This window comes from Cyprinus carpio, chromosome B17 (genome assembly GCF_018340385.1).
Source record: "Cyprinus carpio isolate SPL01 chromosome B17, ASM1834038v1, whole genome shotgun sequence".
Classification (NCBI taxonomy): Eukaryota; Metazoa; Chordata; class Actinopteri; order Cypriniformes; family Cyprinidae; genus Cyprinus; species Cyprinus carpio.
The window spans coordinates 3,943,414-3,966,477 of NC_056613.1; the positions used below are offsets into that span (position 1 = coordinate 3,943,414).

The 23,064-nt window shown below is 34.4% G+C and overlaps 1 protein-coding gene and 3 pseudogenes across 3 annotated transcripts in view; 1 reads left to right on the top strand and 3 right to left on the bottom strand.

The window, feature by feature from the left end:
- The window catches only part of LOC109048378 (neuronal PAS domain-containing protein 3-like), a 407,723-nt gene that overhangs the window by 309,324 nt on the left and 75,335 nt on the right, over positions 1 to 23,064 (top strand). The window lies entirely within an intron of this gene.
- LOC122140273 lies at positions 5,598 to 10,082 on the bottom strand (annotated as a pseudogene).
- Positions 16,715 to 18,956, bottom strand: LOC122140276 (annotated as a pseudogene).
- On the bottom strand, positions 19,071 to 22,291 carry LOC109087263 (annotated as a pseudogene).

Consider the following 23,064-nt stretch of genomic DNA (forward strand, 5'->3'; position numbering starts at 1 on the left):
TGAGAGGAAAGCACGTTACATATGTTTACATAATCTTCCAAACGCCGCTCATTAGCCCTCTGCTCAGTTCTGCTGCGTTTGCTCTGAAGCGCTGTCTTCTCTTGAATTGCATCAGGAGAGCTGAATTAGTCTTGCGCTACAGCGCCACACTGGTCAAACCGCATTATTGCCTGCTCTTACATTAGGTCATATATGAGATCAAAGACACTACTCAACACAAAAATATTTTGTCTACAATTTTTTTTTATTGTGCTTATTTTGTCAATAATGTTCGACTAATTGTTTTGGCCCTATGTGTACATGACCTAAATACTTTTTGCGGTGATGCAATATACCTCCCATTATATTTACATAAAAATTAAAGTCGCCATGGTATTATATTGATAATTTTTTTTGAATGAATATATAGTATATTGTATTTTAATAAAAAATGACTATAAAAAACATTAAAAAAAAATGTGACCTTAATAATTTTTGATGACGGACATCTGCAGATAGGGGCCTTGTTTAGGGCTCTGTGCCTTTGTGCATACGGACCTCCGACCTGATAAGTAGGTAGTGTGTTTTTTCAGCAGTACAGTGCACCCTTATTTTACAGAGAAAAAAGGTCCGTCCCGGGAAAAAACATCTGTAGAAGGGACAAAATCTCCATACAAGTGTATTTCTGCAATATTTTTTTTTCTACTACTTGAAAATTTTTAGGCTATATACTATTAATTTTCAAGTTTTTAAGGTATCTAATATATTGATACTTAATTTCCATGATCTAAATATTCTAAAGAATTAAAAGTTTGTTGTCATTTGAAAGTTTCAAGGGCCTTCTTGCATTACTTACGCGGTTATATTATGATTATATATTCAGTGGCATAAAAATGGTCTGAAAATGGACAATAATACCATTTTATCGGCATTTATTTCTGGGGCAATATATCGCACAACAAGAAGTGGTTCTCGTGACAGGCCTAAGAACCACTGGAGTAGGTGATTTGCGCTCTATTAATTTGGTCTATTACGATGCTCTATGAGTTTGATTACTAATGCCTGTGTAGTATGGCGTTGCATACAGAGGACAAAAATTTCAACCTCGACTCTTTATCGTCATTAGTGTTAAAATTTGCAAAGCGTACCAAATTAAACAAAACAATATAAATGAAAATTTAGAATTCCATGATCATATAACGGTATCTATGGTATAGCAAAATCCATATCATTTAACAACATAATACCGGTAGTCACGCTCGTACTGGTATAGCGCCCACCCCTACTGGATGCCATCACATGCAACTTAACGAGGTCATGTGACAGCACAACACTAATGTTTGAAACATTTACAGTGGAATAACACCGTTTAATACAGAGAAGTGTAGACAGTATATAGTGTATATGGGTCATTCTTCAATTGGGGTGGCAAATGAGAGGCAAAATTTGTAAAAATGCTTGTTTGTTTTTTTTCTAATAAAATACACTGTTGTGCATTTAAAATCAGTTTAATATGCTATATCCATTAAAATACAATCTTAAGAATATTTAGATTTTTAAAAAAATTCAAACAATGGTGACACAGCCACTTATGTTTGTGGTGTTACCAATATTTGATGTAAAATTTTGGTTTGTTCTAAAATGAGCAGTGATATGCAACTTTAGGTAATAATTAATAAATAAATAAATTACTTTAAGGATTTGGTTTCATTGATCATTTAATTTTCAGTTTTTAAAATAAATGTTTAATTGTTTATCTTGGCCCCTATTTCTACCAAAGGAGAATAGTTTGAAATGGATTATACATAAAAATAATAAAAAAAATAAAAAGAGAGCAAAAAATGGTCTGTGGTGTACCTTTATAGTCTTTATTCTAAAAGATTAAGCACTTTATAGTCTAAAAACATTAAATTATAAGATTAAAATGGCTCTGAAGGAAAGAAATTTCAGATACATTTTGAAGTATTGTAAACACCACAGCGACTTCATAGAGTTAGTGGTGTTACCAGGAAGACAGTAACACCACAGACGGTAACACCACGGACAAATCAGCCTAAATCCAGACTTTTCAACATTTCAATTTTTATTGAAATATGTCAGATCTGCAAGTTTATCAACATAACACCACAGACAACTAATAAAGTGCGACACATGAAATTGTCAGAAATTTAGCTAACTTTAAGAAAATAAAATAAGAAGAATGTACTCCTCATGCACCCCTTCAGATCAGCACCTGCAATGGACTTTTACACACAAGAAGTACGTCCAATAGATTCCCCCTTTTCTTAACCGAGCACGACATCCATTGTTGTAACACCACAGACATGAATGTGGGGGGACACAACTTTTCAACTTCTTAAATATAACAATATGTATTTTTTAAAACAATTTAATAAAATTGTACATGTTAATTAAAATCCAATATAACCACAACATAACCACTTTATCTGTGTTAAAACATTCCATGATACCTCTCCAAGGTATGGCGGGAACATGCATATTTTGTCTCTCAGACTCAATTAAATATGTATTTTAAAACAAAAATGTAACTATTAACAGTGCACAAAATTGTGTTTACCCTACAGAATACAAACATTTTATGGTTTATTGGTATTTAAAGTTTATTTCAACTGTTGTAAAGTAGAGGGACACCACTTGCCACCACAAATGAAGAATGACCCATAGCACACAGTGTTCAGTATCATAGCTTTTGTTCAATTCTAAGTAACACTGTAACTTGTTCTTCATTTTTTCCTTCACTGTCTCCCTCACACCTTTCCTCTTTGCCCTGTTTTTCTGTCTTGTGCTCTCCCCCTTCTCCCCTGCTGCATATCTTTTCTCCACTGACTTCAGGCCACTGAAACTGAAGGGGGAGGTCACTGCTGAAGCCCACTGAAGAAAATCCAACCAATTTTAAATATTTTACGCAATTTTAAATGAAGCCCATGAATGATAGATCACAGGAGAGAGATAGAGAAAGAAAGAGAGAGGAGAAAGAGAAGGTGAAAAAGCCCAAACCTGAATCCTCCCTAATGATTAGGAGCTGTTCCATCTCCCCCTATACAGTCCTTAGTGGAAATCAGAGTGTGTTTACATAGCAAAAGAGCCTCTCGATAGTGTAGCTACAGGTACATAGGAGCTTATATGAGAGATGAACTGTTTCACATCTACTCAGGGCTATTCACACTGTTCAAAGCAGTTTAACACCTGCGTTTGATCAGACGCAGGAATGTTTTATATACTGTACTGTGTGTGAATAAAAAAACGGGCCGGTGTTCTGACGAATGTGATAGATAGATAGATAGATAGATAGAAGGATGGATGAATGATTGAAAGATGGATGGATGATAGATGATAGATGATAGATAGATAGATAGATAGATAGATAGATAGATAGATAGATAGATAGATAGATAGATAGATAGATAGATAGATAGATACTTTAGATATTATATACATAATAGATATTAGGTATGCCCTTACGAAACATTAGCCATGGTGTTATTATAGTAAAAAAAGTGTAGTAACCAAGGTTTTTTTTTGTTGTTGTTGTTTTTTTTTTTGTTTTTTTCCCTTTTGATTACCATTTGTATAACCACAGTTTTATACCATGGTTAAACTATGGGTAATGTAACAAAACCATGGTTAATTTGTGGTTACCATGGTTTAACTATAATAACCATGTTTTGTTCTTGTTTTACTTTTTTTGGCTTTATTTTCGTAATGAACCTACTTTATGTTTTTGATGAAGTGGTGGATTTTGAATTCGGTGTGCTCTTAGAACCGCGACCGCTTTTCAGATGTGAAAATCCAGTGCGGTAAGAGTGACATCTAGTGGGTCACAGTCAGTAATAACTTCTGTAGACCTCTTCTGTTTCAACAGTGATCCTTCTGTAACGTTACTTCAGGAGATGAAGAGTTGAGACTTCTAGTGAAAGCCGGGATCTTTCGTAAGTCTCAGATTTTCATAGACGTAATCACTTTTTTGAATCTATCTAACAACTAAATGCAAGAAGTGTGGCAGGATAATGTTCACATTACTGCCCTTACGAAAATAAACCATGGTTTTGTTTTATTTTTATATAAATAACGTTTTGCAATGATCTAACCATTGTTTTATGAGGTGCAGTAGTTTCCTGTGGTAATTACGCCCACGGTTAAACTTACTACGTTACACCAGGACTAGGGTGGAAATATGAACTATTATTGCTCCTACCTTCTCTTAGTGAGATGGTCCTTCATGTTTTCTTCACAGTTCACAGTAATGGCGGACAGTTTAACTTAAAGGGTCGTCGCTAAATCACTCTTGTGAGTGATGTTTTGCTAATTAACTGTCTTTCAGCGCCAATTGTGAAAAAGGCGGAGCTTTACACGTACGTCACCGTCTGTTATGCGCGAGAGATAAAGGTAGCCGTTAAGGATAGAAAAACGATAACATTTATATCTAAAAATAACTCTGTGTTTTACTGGCTTTATCTGTATGCGTTTACGTGATGAATAAAAACGGGATAAAAAATGGCTTGTACAAATATCTTCCTAGCCCACCAACAAGTCCAACAGCACAATGAGGACACAGCGACACCAAGGGGTATATAATGGCCAAGGGGAAAAAAAAAACTTTATTACTGAAACAAAACTATAATATAAACAATTAGACAATTGAAAACATTTCAACACATTGTTTAATCTGGCCATTTCAAATAGTTGTAAATCTCAGTTTTGTGTACCAGTTAGTACATGAACTAACCTGTTCACACATTTTGAGATTTTTTTTTTTTTCCAGACAACCTTTTGTAAAAGAAACATTTTATAAAGCTCAAAACGTTATGAAACAACTGTCCGATAATATTGATCCGAGTGTGTTGTTGAGCAGCATTGCTGACCTGCATGCAGCTGATTCAATTCTCTCATTAAACACTAACACACACTGAGACTGAACAATAAAGCAATATCATCTGACCAAGTGCTTTTTAAAAGTTTGTGACACAGTACAGAATGACTTTTATAAACATCTCTGTTTGAAAGAGTCTCATTCAACATCACTAAACTGTCATTCAAAAATAATAAAGCATCTATATATACACAACTCAAAAGTCCACTGACAAGTTTCCTTTCTACTGAAGTGTTTCAAAAATTGCGTAAATAACATTCAAATATGTGCCAAAACAGCAAATAATAGCATGTAACAAAAAGGGACAAGCATTAAAAGAACATATTTATGATGCTTGATGACATATTTTTTGAAACATACAATAACTACTGTTATATATCTCTCTCTTATCTATTCCTCATTATTTTATTTTTATACATCTAGACAATATAGCTCTAAAAAGTTTTTAAAAAGAAGAATTTAATTACAATCAAACATCTAATAATGCATTAATCAGTCTTAAGATTCTCACACTTTTGCACACAAATTGTCTTTACGTTAGCAGCAGGTATTCAAGGACTCTTCACTTGATTGTAAGGACCGGATTCAAAAGTAGTAGTAAATCACAAATACAAAGTTTGGGGAGAGGTACCTTTAGTGCAACAAGTCATGTAAAAATAGAGAAAAAGGAAGAAATAAGACAGTAGACAAAAGAAATCCTCTCGGCGGAGACAGGCCAGTGTATTTGTGTTAAGATGATGAACCTTCCTGTGTGTTGGCTGAAATATAAAGGTTTAAACAATTAGATATTTAAGAATTAGGCCTAGACTTAAAAAAAAAAAAATACACTGATACTGATGATTTTTGGCTGAACCAACCTGTCAGATCTCTGAATTTTCTTTTTGCTTCAGCTCTTTCCTCTGAATCAAAGTACCACACAGTGATTGCATACCTGTGACACAAAAACAGACACCTTAGCATGATGCCAGCCACCAAATCATACTGACATATACATCTGTAACATGAGCGCCAATACTGACCTTGTAGCATATGACGGTTGAACTTCATGAGGGTTTCTACGATCTGACCAGAAAAGCAGAAGTCGATCAAACAAAGGCTCGATGTCGGCTACGTAAGATTTTCCTTCAGGAAAGGATCCTTAGCATTCCGCCATGCTCCTAAAAACATACAGTGACATTTGATTTATTTAACACTGTACAATAAATATTTTGGAAAGGACATCTGAAATGAACTAGTGAAAAATTTACCTTTGCATTCCAGTTTTTATTCAGATAGTAGATACAGGTGACGCAGCGGCCGTTCTGCATTAGGGTGGGTATCTACATGTTTCACAATCCTGCTTCCATTTCCTGGATAACAAGCCACCATCGCCTGAAAAAGAAGACACGGGAAACTAAGCTTGATAGGCCTTTTACATTACAACTTATCCCAGAATACCTGTTTCCAGGTAAACATGCTAATGAATAATTGTCATTTTTTTACAGGAGACATTTTTAAAGGCATTTCTCACCTTGAACAAGCTAATAATTAGTTTGTAAAGTTTACAAAAGTTACCAAAAAATGTTCTACCAGACTACACAACAACATATGGTGCTTAAAGAGTCAAATGTATGACAATGTAATTTTCTATATGGATATTCTGCTCACATTTTCATCTTTGCCTGCTTTACTATCATAAATTACTGTATTTCTTATCTAATCTATTTGTTTTAGTGCCAAAACATTTTACACAGAACAAAAGAAGTTTAAATCTGAAGACTGAATATAAATCAGTCATAAACAAAACAATATATCTTGTAAACATAATATATGAAAAACTGATTTGGGATTTGGTTATGAATGTCTAAACAAAGTTTTATATTAAAAGAAAAACAAATTGGATTAATCATTTTTTTTAAAAATGTCAAATTCCTTAAAGATTGACTTTGTCTTTTTCTTACGAACACGCAGCGTTTCACTTCACAAACATGAATTGATGGACTGAAATAATGTGGATTATTAGTGGATTATTGTGAAGGTTTTTTAAGCTGTTTGGACTGCAGTGAATCCATTGATGAGGAAGTAATGAATGCTTAATTCTCCAAACCAGATGAGAAGAAACAAACTCGTCTACATCTCGGCTAGCCTGAGGTGAGCAAGTTTTTCATTTTTGGGTCAACTACTCCTTTAAAGTAAAGCATCAGCTCAATCTTGGAATGCATATTAATGCAAACTGTCTAATTTACTATCACAAAAAATATTATACTTATAATGTTCAAAACAAAGCATTTGATTTCTCCTCCCAGCAGAGATCCCGTTAATCCCTACCAACCCTTGCATACACTAGTGCCCATGTTTACATTTCTGCAGACAAGTCTTTTTATCATGATCCCGTTCCCACAATAAGAGTGCATACGCAAGATTGCCGTCATAGCGCATGTAAACTGTAGCTTGCTCGGAGAGCAGGAGGAAGTGTGTCCGTGCGCGAGTGTGTTGTACATGCTTGGCTAAAGAGAGCAAGCTTGGCCAGCAGCCAATGTGCTGGAGGATTTAATGACACGGTGGCTACGTGTTGAGCGTGAGTCTACAGCACACAGACTTCAGCTGCGATGGCCAACTAGTGGGTACACAATCCAGAGCTCTGATTCAGCACACTTAACCATTTACACCCACAGCGCCCAGTCAATACAAAACCATTTCAAAACACTGAGTTTAAAATATTAATAATCTTTATCTGCTTACCAAAGAGAAGTGCACTAAAACAATTTCAGATATTAAACCCTGTTAAATGCATTTTAATTTGGAAGTGCTTTTTTTCATTATTTTTACCTTCAAAGATGTCATTATGATATTAGGGATTATATTAGTTTTGGAACAGATGACAGACAAAAAGTCTTTTTAGGGCAGCAAATAATATTTTATCTAATTTTAGAATTGGCTGTGTGCATCCCTGAAAATTTTTATAAAAAAAACTTAAAGCTCATCTCTTTCGTGAAAACTTAATTGCAAAACTTAACCTGCTGACTTATTAAAAAGCATTTGTTTAAAACAAAATAGAACAAAAAAAAAGCACTTAACTTATTTCTATTCTTTCACTGTTTTCTCTTATTTTTATCTTCTGGACAATGTTAGAAACTTTGTATTGCCAGCACTGCTTGTATTATTTCCTCTTTGTGATAAATTGCTTGTATTCTTCATTTGTAAGCCACTTTGGATAAACGTGACTGTTAAATATATGTGTAAATGATCAATTTAACACTTTCATTCAGCAGACTATAAAGGGGAAAGCGAGAAGTAACAAAGAGAGAAAATAGCCAGTTTCTTTCAGAAGGACAGTTTAAAATAAGTAGGTCTCTTGTGTTCGCAGCTGACTTTGGTAAAAGTGGCTTTTGAACATCCTGTTGCTTCACTCAGAGCCTCCTGTTACCCGGAGTACAGCAGCGCAGTGAGAGGGGTCACGTACTGTCCGCAACAACAGAACTGAAAGCCTATCTCTCTGCCATTCATCATCAGGCACAGTAAAGACAGTGTGTGCCAAAAGCACTCTACCTTTCTCTAAACGAACAGACAGAAACTATGTGCTTAACCGATTCCGAGTGAGAACCTGTATTCACCCAGATGAACAAATAAACTACTCTGAAACAGTAATTTAAAAACACATAAATAATCAGCAACTTGTAATGTTAATCATGTATAATTGTGTATACACTATTGTTTCAAAACGTTTGGTTCAGTAATGATTCTTTATTTTATAATTTTATTTAGCAAGGATCTTAAGGGAAAAAAAAAAAAATTTGATTTAAAGTGACAGTAAAGACAATGTTACAGAAAGATTTCTATATCAATGAAAAATACAAATGCTGTTCTTTATCAAAAAACTTTAAAACGTCTAACCCTTGAAAAGAATTGTTTTTAAAAAATTAAAACATTGCGATCATGTTTCTTGGGCCGCTAAAGCAGCATGTTAGAGACTGATTTCTGAAGAATTATGTGACCTGCTGCTGAAAAAAAATCAGCTTTTCATCACAAACTAAATCATATTTATATATATAAAAAGGTTAGTTTTTTTTTTTTCCAAAACTTAAAGTACCTAAATGACAATTTGTAACTATTTGATTAACTATTTAACTGTTAACTTGTTATCTGTACATTCAGTAATGACTAATTTTACTTTTAAACAATGGCTGAGCCCGGCTATAAAATTCATAAACATAGCCTATAAAATATTAATATAAACACGAAAACACATTAAGCAAAGTTCGGGAAAATTACATATCTGATTTGCCAAAATTGAACAATGTTATTAAGAACAGTATTCCCAATCATTACTTTTTAAACGTTTGAAGTGCACTGTGGGTGTGTGAAACTAAATGTAAATAAAAATACACGTATGTTTTCGGCATTAGTGTAATGATGACGTAGGCTACATTTAGTAAGAAATGCGACACATCAACAGATTACGACGATATGAATCAAAGTTTCATAACACTACTAATTGAAAACACATTTATGATCTGATAAGTAGGCTACTGTATCAAGTTGTTCTACTTGGTTCGTTATTTAAAGTTTACTATAAAAGGTTTAGCCTAATCTAATTTAAATAGCACACATACGAAACTTTTCAGCTGACACATTCTTAGTTTTTAAAACACTTCCAGACGCAACAAAGCTTACCTTTGACCGTGCGCGTATACTTTTGCCCAGTTGACCCACACACAGAGAAATGAGTTTGTCTATGAGTGTTAATAAGAAAATTGACAGCCTCCGTGCCCCTCTCGGTCCCGTTAACCCCATGTTATTTTATCTCCTCTGATGCTTCTCCTGCAAACTCCATGCTTCTTCTGGCCAGCTGCCCGTCGTTGAGAAGCCCGCAGTAATGCATGCGCTTGACCTGACCCAGAACCATGTGGCCCGCTATGTCCCCCAGAAAGTGGTCAACGTAAAAGAAGCCTTGGTCCAACAGCGCCGGAACCACTTGCTCCAAAGCCAAACTCTCCAACTGCGAATCCATTGCGTGCTGAAGAAATGGCATTTTGTCTTGAGCTCCTTGCATTCAATTGAACGAAAGTTTTTCAGAGTGATATCTAATGCTACGGGCTTGTCCCTCAAGAGAGGATAAAGAATGGCACATGCAGCAGACAGGGGCTGTATGTGGGCTTTATAATCGCTCTGTGTCAGGGTCCATGAGCGCTAGAGGATCAGAGCCCAGCGCACCTGCGGCGCATGTTGGAACGTGCAGAATGTGTTGTGCTGCAGTGGGCGGATATTCACACGAAAACTCCAGTCAGCGCGTTTAAGTTCAACGTATGAGGGCTGGACAATACATGTTTTCCTGTGACTCACATTTCATCTTTCCTTTAGGGGGCGACTGACGGCTCAGAAAGCGTTCAAATCTCAGGAAATTTCTTGTTTTCTTGCTGGAGACACTTTTTATTCTTTAAAGTACCCTATATTATTTTGTACATGATAATCTGTCAGATTGGAAGCTTACATGCAAATGGCAACTAACCTCTGAAATGGCTATGAAGTTATGAAATCATCAGTTGATCATCACAAACGAAACGACCGTGATTGAGCCATTATGAACAGCGCTGAGAAAAAGAACGAGTGTCACGTGATATCGCCGCCTACGTGCTACTTCAGCCGTGTTCTGAAAATCATTTACATATGAATGGAGGCACTGAGATACTTTATCCATTGAAATGGAAATGCATGGTGAGGTGTAAAATGTATGCATTCTTTGATGATTACCCAATAAGGGTAAAGTGACAGCCCTCATTATATAATGAAGATGCCTGATTAAATGTGACGAATTGCTTGTTTGTCTACTGTAAGTCGTTTTTTTAGGCAAAACAAACAAAAAAAAGTAAATAAAATATATTTTAAGTAAAAAATAAAATAGAAACAATACAGAAACAAATATTGTATAACCTAATAATATTTAATATAATATTCTTATATTGTAAGTCGCTTTAAACTTAAAAAAAAAATCAAATGTAAATACATAAAAATATTCTAAATAACTAAAACAGAAACAACACTGAAACAAATACAAACATATAAAAACAAATGTTGTTTGACTCTGTGACGAATTACCGTTCGTCTGTTGTAAGTCACTTTTTAAATGTAAATTTAAATAAATAAAAATTGTGATTAAAAATAAAACAGATACAATTTAGAAACAAATAAATACATAGATACAAATATTGTTTGGTTCTGGGACAAATTACTAATGTTCGTCTATTGTAAGTCACTTTTTATAAACTGTAAATGTACATAAATAAAAATATTTTAATTAAAAAAAAATAAATAGAAACGAATTAAAACCTACAGAACCAAATATTGTTTTGGCTCCGTGACAATTTGCTAATGTTCGTCTCTTGTAAATCGCTTTTTTAAAATGTGAATGTAAATAATATATATTATATATATATATATATATATATATATATATATATATATATATATATATATATATATATATATATTAAATAGGCTATACAAATACAGTGTTGTTGTTTTTTTAATTTAATATAGCCTACAATACCTGACTAGCTAAAGGAAACAAATTAGTTTAAAAAAATCAAGTTTAAAGACAAAATTTAAACTTTGACCTTTGAAACTGAAAATTAAAATACATAGCCTTTGTTGTTTTGAATCTTAAATTATTTATGTGTTTACGCTGCATTTTTTGTCCTCTATATCTTAGCCTACGTGACATCCTCCAGGTCGGTAAGCTCCGCCCATTTACGATCGCAGAATCCTGCATTCTTGCCATTTTACAGTCATGTTGTATTTCTACGAGTTCAACCCAACTGTGGCGATTTCCAGTCCGTGATGCCCAGCAGGTCAGGGTCAGACCACAGCAAGAGACGCGAGACTGGTCTCATGCGCGCTTTACATGCCAAACAAATTCATGATGAAGAAAAAAAATATTCAAATACTGTAAATGAGATCAGCAATGCTTTCATCTTAATCACAGTGTCTTTTAATAAGAGTAGCCTATACGCGACGTTGTAATGTTTATGAGCTCATTCTATAATCATGCCCGAGTCCGCCATTGAGGAGCCGAAGAGCCGCATGTAGACAACGCGCACAAATCTCTCGAATGCGCAGGGGGCGTTTTCAAGAACACAGATCTCAATGCACATTATAGACTTATATAGAAGAAATTCTACTCTATTCTCAACAGGTTACACGTGCATCTCTTATGTTCAACTTGAAAACTTTGCATTGCAACACATTTATATGTTCTTTTTTAAGGACGAAAAGTTTGTGTTGCAAATTAAAGCATGCATAGGCCTTTTTGCAAATTGTTTTGAGCTTGTCATGTTTGGATGCTTGGGAAACTTTAGGAGCAGGTCAGTGAGGTAAAGTGCACGAGCGACACTCACCTTATGTTCTTCCTCTGATTTTGAACTTGTCCAGTTTGCCGTCTGCGCACGTGATGAGCTTGTCCATTCGGGTCAGCAGATAGCTAATGTTTTGGCAGCCGCTTTCAGTGCCATCAACCCATGCAATCTTGTCCCCTCGAATAGCTTTGCTTTTGTTAAGTTTTTGGCTCACTAACTGTCCATCCTGCATGTTGCCACTCTGATGAATGCGCTTCACCTCCTGCACAACGCGCTCTCCGATTCTGTCCCCTAGAAAATTGTCAACTATACACAAGCCGTAGGAGTTCATGCACGGGGACGATGTATTGCAAGACTAGTTTGTGTGTGTGTTCAGTCGTTTTGTGTTCTTTAGATTTTGCCCGGTTACTGCGGGGCTTCCTGAGCTCACTGGGCAGCATGCGTCCACTAGTTTGATCTGGAAATCTGTGCGTATCATTTCTGATGGTTTGGTCTTCAGAGGTTTGGTCAGGCAGCCTGGTTTCTCTGGTATTCTGCCATCGAGTCGAATGCAGCAGACGTGCCCCGCGCGCACTTGATGTCAGATGAAAGGGGAGAGTCTGAGTAGGCCTACGTGAACACCGTCACATGTGTCAAAGCCTAATTTAGAGCTTACACAAGCCTAGACAGAAAAGATTTGCACTGATGAACAATCATTACTTCTTAGAGAAAAGCATGAACGTCAATGTCAAGAACAGTTATAACTCCTTGTCATGATGCATTAGTCATTTATTTGATGCAAGTGTCAGTATTTGTCACTGAGCCATTAATACGCTGTTATTATAATAAAAATACAACTTTATTAATCATTTATTATTATTATCATTAGGAAAGGAAAATAAATCTGACCATATGTACAAAGTTCACATGATCAGTGCAACAGATTTGTCTTAGTTTTTTTTAGTATTTTTTATTTTTTTTTTACCTTGAAATAGTGTAGAATCTTCAAATATTTCTTCTTTATTTTAATCATGACTTTGTTTTACATATTAAAAAGAGAGCGAGAGAAAGAAATCATTAAAACGCATTTCCAGATTTCCAAAAAAAGATGTTCACTGATGAAAGATAATTACATCTTATATGTCCTGGAGGGAAAAGCATAAATGTGAATGTCAATAACAGTAAGACTCATGTGCCACTGAGCCATTAGAAATGCTGTTACAATAATTATTTATGTTGGTGTTGCTGTTGTTAAATAATAAAAATAATAATAAAGATTCCATTATTAAGAAAATCCGCTTTACAAAGTTCAATTATGTGACACATTTTTTTCCAAGAATCTAAAAATTTCTTCTTTAGTTTTTTTTTTTTATGAACATAACTAAAGGTTTAAAAGTTCAGAACAAACAAACAAAAACTTTTATATTAAAAAGTAATAATAATAAATTTTAAAAAATTACAGACAATTTGGAAAAATTCTGATTTTCCCAGAAGCTTTGCCAGTCATTCATCTTTAAATACACATACCCCAGTTAGTCAGAATTAGTTTATCATCAAATCTCAGCTGTGTTTAATCATGTTTTTTTATGTTAACTGAAAGTCTATTTGCACGTCCTATTATGGTAATATTAATCATGCTTTTTTTTCTAGTTCTCACAAGGGTTAAATCTGATGTGGCTTTTAAATGGCTTGAAACGCCACAGAATGCACGTTGATTTGCTATAAATAGCACGGAAATAATTAAAGCCATATCACAGACGTGACTTTGTACTGACCCAAATGACAGCTATCTGTTGGCTTTGATTTCTGCAGAGAGAAAGGTCAGAGGGAACCCATATGTTGCACAATGGAATATGATATGATGTTGTGATGTAAATGACCATTGCACAAGTTACAACATCCACCAGTTCAACTCAGATTTTCCAGGAGTAAGTTAGGTCAAATCAACACTATATGTGCATGAAAATGCTTTTTACAACTGTGTCTGTTTACAAAATCCTGCACCTGATTGCTGTTTGGGTCCGACTAACAGTCTTTCCTGATTTGTGTTTATCTTAAAGGAGTAGATGAAAATTTACTGAACATGGACTCTCAGGCCATCCAAGATGTAGATGAGTTTGTTTCGCTTCATCAGAACAGAATTTGAAGAAATTTAGGATTATATCCGCTTACTCATCCGTGGGTTCTCTGCAGTGAATGGGTGCCGTCGAAGAATGAGAGCCCAAACAGCTGATTAAAACCACAATAATCCACATGACTCCAGTCCATCAATTGAACATCTTTGTGAAGTGAAAAAGCTATAGCAAATTTATCAAGGCATTATAACTTTAAACCTGTCGCTCTCACATCAAAATCCACCAACATCATTTTTTTTTTTTAGAAAAGTTTTTTAAACTGTTTTCACTCGTAAACGGTGATTTGTGCTTGATCTGTGCATATTTCTCTCCTGATTCAGAGAAGATAGACTTTTTTCATGGAAGGAAACAATGTTATGTACTGTGGACTATTTTAGACGGAAGCAGTGGTTTTAAAAATAAAAACATCTTAATGATGATTTTGTTTTTTTATAAACACAACTTTTTACTTCACAAGATAATTGATGGCCTGGAGTTGTGTGGATTATTGTGATGTTTTTATCTCTCATTCTGACGGCACCCATTCACTGCAGAGGATCCATTGGTGAGCAAGTGAGTAATACTACATTTCTCCAAATCTCGACGACAACGGACTGACCTGATTTTAGGGTGAGTAAATGTTCATTTTTGGGTGAAGTTTTCCTTTAAGAGTCGATAGTGCCATATAAGCTGAAGTGGATGTGTATGTACCAACAGCTAAACAGCTGAAAACACTGCCTTGCCCAGCGAAGCTTTTTCTTAGAACTGCAACTCTAGCAGGACATTGCTGTACATCAAGAGTACAAACTCCAGACGACCCACGATGGCGTACGTGAGAACACCCTCATCCTGTAGTTTAAAGTGTAACCAGCTGCTATTTTCATTTTGAGCTCATGCCAATGATATGAATCTGAGAGCTGGACATGATATGATTGGTTGCTGTGTCAAAGCTGACTATAAACTAAATGGATTCATCCAGATCTTCAGTTCCACCTGTTTGGCAAAGAATCAATATTTATAGATCAACTTGGTGAAGAAAACAAAGTGTTTCACAGAATCATACGGTGTAGCGTGGGTTAACTACATGTTTTGTTAACCCAGATAACCACTGTTAAACAACTGATAAATATTAGCCTCCTATTGAAATGTGGTTTGTGTACGTGCTGAGACACGTAGTCATGCGCATATAATCTGTAATCACATCCGCCCATGTTGTCTCAGCTCATAACAAATATGTTTTGAATATTTACAGCAAGCGGAAGAGAACTGGATTTTTTTTTTTTTATTACAAATCTAACAGCCATCTTTTGGTATAAGAAATGATTACGTGCCAGTACTTGGAAAAAAAAAAAAAACATTGAGACTGGTTTTATATATTAATATTTAATATTAATTAATAATCTTAAAATACTAGATACATACTAGATATCAGTCCATGGTTTTCCTTTCAGTGTTATTCTAGTATCTATGAGACACTATGATAGTTCTTAATTATACTATGTAGGTTTTAAATTTTGAATTTATAGTAATTTTTATGTTTTTTGTCATTTTTTATTAGTATAATATTTAAAACACAAAGGAGACATAAATTATAATTTGAAATGGATTAAATCTTTTATTACATAATGTTGATCAGCTGATAAGACTTAAATTAGTTCATTAAATATCTTCAAGATCTTTTAATTCAGGCATACATTTTATTTCATAACTAATTTTGTATTTCATAACTAATGGGAAGATAATAGCATCTCTTACTCATGTTAACATTTACATACTGATAAAAAATACATACAAATTTACATACAAACTGCATCAAAATTTTAGATAACAGAAGAAAAAAAATGAAACATCCAAAAAAAAAAAAAAAAAAAAAAAAAAAAAAATGACTTTCATACATCAAAATATGTGTTTAGCTGAAATTTCTCAGACAGAAACACTGAGCATTTTGCTGAATAAATGCCTCAAAGTCACCCCCAAACACCAAAGGTCAAGTTTGATCTTTAAAGAAAGTTTATTTAAGTTTTTTTTTTTTTTTTTTCGGTTTATGACCTGAGCAACCAGTTCTGAAGTATCAACAATGACATCACACATCAGCGCAGGTAATTATTTAGAGCATGACTCACAAGTGTCTGATTAAAATAGATTTCCAGTGCTGACAAAAACAGTATCAATAATTCATCAGTCCGCTACGGCAAAACCAAATCATTTCAGGTCAGCCAAAATAAATCTCTATAAAACTTTACCAAACATGTATACAATTAAATATACACATTTATATCAAAAAATATTTATCATCTGAATAAACCACCGTCATGAAATGAAACAAGAAGCATTATTTTTAAAAAAAAAAAAAAAACAGTCATACTATATATCTATATAAAATGATACATTTCTAGCAAGGGCAGTGTGTGTTTTTGCAGGCAGGAGACTGTGCTCATCACACATAATTACACAATCAGACAGGCCTCTATTACACTCCTCAGCGCTGGTCTCCTTCAGCATACACAGGTGTCCTCGTTTGAAGTAAATCACAGACATCGTGGTGAACAGTTCTAGAGCAGTTCGTTTTCCTGGCCACCAGGTGAAGGCTGCGAGCATCCCGATGGTCCCGGCTGATGATGTCACTGGACCACTTCAAAATAGTGTAATATGGCCATTATGTGCTGAGGCATGAATCAAACACATAACCGGTGTAGACGGGCCATCGCTGCCACCGTGATCAGGAGGGAATCTGATAGTCTTGTTAAGGAAATTATGTTGTAGAAGGAAACAGGGTTATTATAGTATACTACAACCATGAAAGAAAAAAAATTAAACTTGAAATAAAATGTGTAAAAAAGAAACTTTATTAAGTTTAACTTGATGTACTAAAATACCTAAAACTGAAATAAAACTATATAGACGTAGAAAAGCGCAACAAACACAAAATTACCAAAACTTTAAAATGAAAATAAAAATGAAACGGTTTTAGAATATTAAATAAAAAGTATCTCAATGCTACTTGAATAACACTAAACGGAAATCAAGACTGACATCTAGTGAATAGTTTTGGGCATTCAGCACAATTTTCCTCAATTATAAAATGTTACCTGCTTTTTGGCCTTTCTCAAATACAGTAACACACACAATTTATACGGTCTATAAAACATGAAGCATTAAAAATATAATCTTGATGAGAAGCAGTATTTAGCTATGTGTGTCCAAACTTTTGACTAGTACTGCGATTTTTTTGTGTGTTAAAGAGTAAAATTCTCTTAACTAATTGAATTTTAGATATATTTTAATCAACAGATTGCTAATAAATATAGACTTATTATATAGCTATGAACACTGTTTTTGCCAGCTTCAAAAAAATTATATATATATATATATATATATATATATATATATATAGTAAAGATGTACACATTTAAAGGAAATTTTACATTTTATCAGCAGGCTACAAACATATATTATTGTTGTTACAAACACTGTATGTTAAACATGAAATATTTGCCAGCTTTAAATAAAAGCACATTTAATTTAATTGTATATTTGATCAGAAGTATATATAAGAAAAACTAATATATTAAGATTAGAGAGATTACAGATGTACAAGCCCTAAAACCAGTCAGCTGACCACAGTAAAACATATTTCTCCTCACAGAAAAGGGGAATGCAGCAAGTGAAACTGCTCACACAGTCCCACAACAGTCTTCCTAGAGAAGACCTGAAAATCAGGTCATGTTCTGGCATTTTATTCAAATCTTAAGCGTCACACCCACAAGAAGCACGGCACACAACTCACTCAGTTCAAAAACTACCCACCGATTAAATTCTTCTGAATTTACTTAGAATTCCTCATACACATATAACTTTAAAAAGCAGCCTAATACGAATCAGCTGTTGCGTAAATTAGATGTAATACATTTACGAGCTTCACACCAGACTCCTACAGTCAACGTTGATCGAAAATACATTAATTCGTTCAGGTAAACACAGAATTTTAGTACATTATAACAATATTTAGTTAATCGTATGATACGACACACGTGAATAGCGAGGGATCAACCTGAAACCTTACGTGGACTAAGAACTGACGTTCCCAGATGTTGTTACTTACACATAAAGCGCTAAAATTGAAAAAGGATACTGAAGATAGTTCTCTCCCAAGGCTCCAACATAATACAGCGCTGTTACGAGCACATATTGGTAATAAAACCAAGATAATTGTTTCCAGGCATCTCCTAACGCCATATTTCAATCGGCTCGCGTTGGTCCCACCGCTCCCTTCCGGTGGAGCAGCTCATAACAAAATAAAAGTCATGTGCTTGAAAAAAAAAATGGAGGGATATTACAGAGTACCAAAATAAAAGCACGCCCAAAATAAAGATAACACGCTAACAGGTAATCCTTTAATATCGGCATACTTCACAAAGCCGCCGTCATATTTAATAGGGATTTAATTTTCTATAAAATCAAACTGAAAACATTCATTCAAACGACACCGTTCACGTTCAGAGCACATTAAGTACTTTGATAAATGCTTTTTACAGCAATATGACTGTCTAATTCGAATCATTTCCATGCCCTCTACTTTTGTATAAAAATACAACTTAATAAAAGGGAAGAACATATCTGAGAGGCAACAGAACAACCTTTATGCAAATATGAAATGTCATTTACAGGGAAGTGTTGCATGAAAGTGTTGAAACAAACAGAATATAAATCAAATGTAAAAACCCTATAAATTAAAATTACATGTCTAGCCCTATTCATTTTACACCCCCAAAAAAACTTGTATCTCTCTCTCTCCCTCTCTATGTACTGTACAGCAAAGTTTCCTGGTGATGCACATCATCAAACCCACCAAAACATGTGGTTTGTATTTATAAGTCCAGTAAAGTCCTTAGCAGTGACTTGCGAGGATGTTGAAGAAATGATACACCTCGTCTTTATCATATACACTGCCACTTCAGTGGAGCATTCTGTGCACTTTGACCGAGTGATATATCTCTTCTTCATCCATCCCTGCCAAGCGTGCATCAGTCAGACCTGCACTTGACTCCATTTCAGCCTCTGTGGATGTGGAAGTGGTCTCCCGACGGGCCTTCTTCCTCTGCCGGTTCTGCTTTCTCTTATTGGGGGTTTTTATAGCGAAGCACCTCCTCTTTGTTCACTGCGCAGTTCATCACAAACATGGCTCTGTACTGCGTCCGATATTTCTCATGCCTGTGGGTTGAGAAGTCATTTAGACTTAGGAAATAATCTTCACAGATGAACAGAATGTGGACCGTACCTCTGACAGTCCAGGCACAGGGTGGTCATACATGCCGGACAGTTGAGGACAGCGGTCACTGCTTGAAACAGCGGGTGGTTTGTTCTTCTGTTTGCTGATGCTGGCAGCCGCCTCTGATTTCTGTATCTGTATCAAAAAAACAGAAATAAGCTATGAATGTCACAACCTTTGTTATAACTTAATTTTTTTTTTTTTTAGTGACAAAAAAAACCTACTCTTTTCTTTTTGGAGCCACCACCCAAGCCTGGTCGCGATCATCCTCGTCTGGGTCGTATAACAGCTCATCATTTGTGAGAACGGAGCGCTGCTTGCGCTCCTCAGACCTTGAGAGCTGCCTGATACAGCACAGAAAACCATATTAACATAACTTATTTACCCATTATTACACTTCTTCACCACATTACACATTTTCATTAAACACGAAAACAAAGTAAAAAAAAACCCACACTCATCACTCTTAAACTGGGTGCTCAGCAAAAAATATTGATAACAAAAAGTCAGCATATAGGCTCCAAAAATACAAAAAAAAATGTAATAACAGACTATCATACACAATATAAATGCTAATCTAAAAATTATATACACACACATACACATATATATACTGAGGGTTGCACCATTGATTGCTGGTCCTATAGAGGGCGTAACAGGATAAGGAAATCTTTGAAGGACTTCCACATTTACTCTCTGTTTCCAAACAGTGTGGCAGTGCTGTACACAAGGTGTTTGAGTCTCAGCTCCAGGTTCAGGCTTATGTGTTCATTAATGACGTCATCAGCGACTAGTCGACGTCGACTTGAGTCACATAAACGTCGACTTAAAAAAACAAAAAGTATTGATGTATTCAATACTTATTTTACCCGCTGTATGTGTGTATTTATGTGTGTGTATATATATATATATATATATATATATATATATATATATATATATATACATATACATATGACACACAGCAGGTAAAATAAGTATTGAATACATCACCATTGTTCTCAGTCAATATATTTCTAAAGGTCTCATGAACAACTATCACAAAAATATAAAAACAATCATGGATCATCCAGGAAATGACACATAGTATTAAGATTCAAGGGTATGTAATCTTTTGAATTCGGTCATTTTTATAAATTCAGCTATTATTTTGTCTTGTGGAGTATATATAAACAGCTGTTATGTGAAATAGCTTATTCAGGACAGTACTAAATAAAAAAAATTACATGCAGTTTTCATGATCCCGTTTATTTTGTTTCAAGTATTAACATTTTTGCACATTCTGCAAGGGGTATGTAAACTTATGAGCAATTTCTGTCAACACTTTTTCTGTGTTATATATATATATATATATATATATATATATATATATAAAAATAAAAGCTCAAACATAAAAGCTAATTAGAACAAATTAAAATCAATTTAATTTGCAAGGTATTTAGAGAGTTAAGCCATTTTTTTTTGATGACTTAATGACTAAATATTAAATTTTCAAATGCCACAAAACTTGTCTGAATAAAACTGACCTATAATCAAAAAATACTATTACAGAAAAAATTAAATAAAACCCCAAACTTAATGTAATTATCAAAATCAGTTTTACATTGTTTGTAAATACTGATACATTCTGTCCCAAAAACGCTTGACAAAAATACAGCCGCAGAATTTTTTTTTTTTTGACAAAATATATAAATAATGCCATCTAAATTAAACCTTACTTTGGTTAAGTTGACCACATGGATAGATATTCATTGTTTTGATCTTAACATCCTTTACGTAAATTATATTTTTGATGGTGTTCATTTCCAAACCTTTTAAATAAAAATGTATTTTAAGAGGAACTGAATGTTTTTTTTTTTTTTTTTTAATCTCAAAATGTGTCCATATTAGCAAATTATATTCTTTGTTGTACAATAGACAATTTTTTTTTTTTTTTTTTTTTTTTTTTTTTTTTTGCTTTTTTTCAAATAATCACCAGCTGTGCCATCTTCATCTTCATCTGAGTCAAAGTAAAATGCTGTCATACTCCTGACTCCTGACTTGTTTGCTGTGGAAGTGCTGTCCCCGGTCCCAGACGTTTGACCTGCACATTAAATATTAAGTTATAATGTGAGTTGTAACTGTGACACTGATAACTGCACGTGTGTCTGTGAAACCTTGAGCTGAAGATGCTGTCCAGCTGCACTCCAGGCTCTTCATGGTGCTGCTGAGCTCGGCCTCCATCTCCTTCTCAAACTCATCTCCGCTGGAGGACTCGCTCTCCCCCGTCAGATACTCTCTGATCAGCTTCTTCTTCTGCTCCGGGGTCCCGCTGAGAAGAATATCCAGCTCATCCTCAGAACTGAAGAAAAAACACTGTGCCAATCTGATCTCTGGAGAGCATTTATGGTGTTCATGTGTTCGACTCGAAATAGCCATGTATACTAGCACCAAAGTATAACTATAAAGCCTATAAATGAAAATCCATAACCCTAATATTGATGTTAACATTTGTTTGTTTACATGTGTGCACGTAAGAGAATGTTTTCTGTTATTTACCTGCTTCCGGCTCCGTCCTCATCACTCGGCTCTTCAATCTCATATGAATCATAATCATCTTTTCGGTTCATTGTTCTTAATTCGAGTATTTTTTGTTAAAAAAGCAAGGAAAATAAAACGTGTTTTTACCTCACTTCGGGACCGGAAAGCAAGTTATAGAACATTTCCGGGTCACGCTTTTTGACTCAAAATAAAGCTATCAAAATAAAAGCCGTTAAAAAAAATAATATTTAATTTTTTGAAATCACCATGATCACGTTACGTCGTTTTTATATTTTTATAAATACTCAAAGGCTATTTAAAAGTTCTTCCAAACTAAGTATTTAAAAGCGACAACTTGATTGTATTAAAGAAATCCCATTGTATAAATAAAAAAATATTTTGCCAGTAAGCAAACACTGCCTTTATTTATTTAGTCAGTTCATTCAAAAATCAGTTTTTTTTCTGTTGACATTAAAAAAATCTCAGTTAAAGTAAACAGCATCATTTATTTGTTGTTATTTTCATGGTCATTTTATCATTGTTATCAGCGTTTACGTCAGCATTCCTCCATCTGAATAAATGGAAGCTTTGGTCACATATTGTGAAAAAGAAAACAACATTCATATACAGTGCAAAATCTGGAGAAAAAAAAATGCATCCATGTATGATTTCTTTTTTAACAATGTCATATTAATCTACATTTTAAGGCAAACATACGGAAACATTTGTTAGGAATGAAAAAAGAGAGGAATAAAACTGCTTCGGGAAAATTAGTCTGATTACGATGATCCATAGCTATACGATGAAAAAAACACATGTACGAGGCTTTGAGTGACCACACACTTTAATTGTAGTAACAATCAGCTCAACTTGAACAAGATATCTGAGCAGCATCCACACACAGATCACCAAAACTAATGCCGAGGATTACAACAGAGAAAAACAAAAACAAGTGATACAAAACAAAACGGGACAAAAACT